Consider the following 2712-nt stretch of genomic DNA (forward strand, 5'->3'; position numbering starts at 1 on the left):
CCGGAATATACACTTCACTGGAAATTATATTTCCACACATTCTTTTATCTTTGTGTATATAATTTTTCAATGCACACACTTTATGAGTCTGTTTGATAACGTTTACGTTTTTAGTTTATATTTATAAAAATTTTATAAACTGATTTTTGTTTATTTTTTGTTTATTTTTATAAAAACATAAACTATAAACGCATTTGATTATTGACAAAATGTTTAAAAAAATTTAAAAATATAAAAAAGAGTGAGAAATGGCAAATGGTGGCAAGTGGCGGTAGAAGACGGTGGTGGAAAGTGATGATGGTGGGTAGTGGGTGGTGGTGATGGGTGGGTGGATAACGGTGGCGGGTGGTTGGTGGTAGCGAGTGGGTGGTGGTGGTGGTGGGTGGTAGTGGGTGGTAGCGAGTGGGTGGTGGTGGCGGTGGCGGGTGGTGGTAGCAGGTGGGTGGCAGATGACGGTTAGTGGTAGCAGGTGGGTGGCGGATGACAGGTGGCGGTGGGTGGTGGCGGGTGGGTGGTGGTGGCGGGTGGGTGGGTGATGGTGGCGGGTGGTGAGTGGTAGCGAGTGGGTGGTGGTGGTAACGGGTGGTGGGTGGTGGTGGCTGGTGGGTGGCGGATGGCGAGTGGTGATAGGTGGTGGCGGGTGGGTAGTGGTGGCGAGTAGGTGGCGGGTGGTGATGATGGGTGGGTGGGTGACGGTGGCGGGTGGCGGGTGGTGGTGGTGGTGGTGGTGGCCGGTAGATGGATGGTGGTGGTGGGTGGGTGGATGACGATGGCGGGTGGTAGCGAGCGGGTAGTAGTGGCAGGTGGGTGGTGGGTGGTGGGTGGTGGGTGATGGTAGTGGTAGGTGGTGGGTGGTGGTGGTAGCGGGTGGGTGGTGAGTGGTGGTGGCGGGCGGTGGTGGGTGGTGACGGGTAAATGGCAGGTGGGGTAGTAGTTGGTGGTGGTGGCAGGTGGGTGGTGAGTGGTGGTGGCAGGTGGTGGTGGCGGGTGGGTGGTGGTGGCGGAAGACGGTGATGGAAAATGGTGGCGGGTGGTGGCTAGTGCTGGGCGGTAAAAAAAAATAAAAATTGAAAACTCAAAACGAAAACACATTTTTTGAGTTTATATTTTTTGGCCAAATTTATAAACCGATACCACTGATTTATAAATCAAAAATTTACCAAACAAGTTTTTATTTGAGTTTTTAAAATTTTTGTAAATATAAACAGAAAACTGAAAACGTGTGTTACCAAACGGCATAATTTGTTTTATATTTTTGTTCACATGTTCCAATTATATCCCAAACTAGCATCATTGTACACACACCACCTAAACTATTCGTTCCGGATGTAGACCCATTTTCTATTTCATCCACCTCGAAGGCGCAACATCAAACTCCATGGAAGAAGGCTCATGGTGACTCCATTGAAGACCCACTGCAATGTTGAAAGTGAGCATCTCCCTCTCATTTCATTCTTCATCTATCTGCACTCTTTTGACAACTTCATTGAAGACCTACAACTCTATATGTCTCTTATTTTTCATAAACTCTCATTTTTTCTTAGAATAAATTCAATTTTGCTCATTTGGTACTGGTTATCCGAATAAAAAAGATTTATTTTACTTTTAACTTCCGAAACACGTAAAAAAATTCAAAACTTGATTTCCGAAATAAATTCTTAAATTTGAAAGTTAAGTTTCTAATTTGATTTCGGAACTTGATTTTCGAATAAAATCAATAATTTCAGCAGTTGATATCCAAAAAAAAGTAGATTCTAGTGGCTAAATTTTGGTATGAAAATGGTCATACTGGGTCTTAGATTTGAGTTCGTAGACTATGCTCTTCCCCAATTGAACACTAGTCTTTCACTGAAGTTGTTTCTTGACTTTCATCCATATTGAAAATATGGAGTTCTCATTGTGTAAAGTAAACTTTTTTTAGTTCATCCAAACACAAGAAGAAGAAGATGAAACAGCCTATCTCAGATTTGCAAACACTTGAGGAAACTGTTGGATATTGCAGTCTATAGAGTCATGTGCTGATATGAAAGTTTGTGACTTTTTCATGAATTAATCGTTGTGTTGGCTTTGAAATTTGTAAGCACATGCACTAAAAATTTTCGTTTCACTTGATTTAAATTAAAAAACAATGAAAAAAATTATGTTTTATTTTTTTTACTCAAAAGATGTGTATTAATTTTTATTTTTTATTTTTAAATGATGTGTATAGAGAAAATTTTGACTTAATATTATGAGTGTGTTTTGATATCCATTAAGGTCATTTTATTTTAGGATACAATTGTTATTAAAATAATATTTCAGAAAAATTCTATTTCCACATACTTATTTATCACAGTGCACATAATTTCTCAATGTACACACTTATAAATTTGATTAGATATTACTTGTTTACTTTCACATATTACATATTCCATATTCCAATTATAAACATTAATTCAAATACTGTGTTCTCACTTTTCATCCAAACACACACCCAATTCAACTTCATCTATGAATCTGTATTTTTTTAACATCCATGGCCCTAATTTTTCCTATCTTTGAAGTTTCAAGAATTGAAACCCCAAAATTTATAGATTCTAAGATCATAAGCCAAGAGCTTTCCATTTCTTTACCATCATTATCATGAAACTAGGCCAAATTAATTACAGTGATTTTGCTAGTATAAGATTGTTGATATCCATAACCTACTGTTCTATGGATACCAACATACCA

This window comes from Camellia sinensis, chromosome 7 (genome assembly GCF_055761805.1).
Source record: "Camellia sinensis isolate YWXY chromosome 7, ASM5576180v1, whole genome shotgun sequence".
Taxonomy (NCBI): Eukaryota; Viridiplantae; Streptophyta; class Magnoliopsida; order Ericales; family Theaceae; genus Camellia; species Camellia sinensis.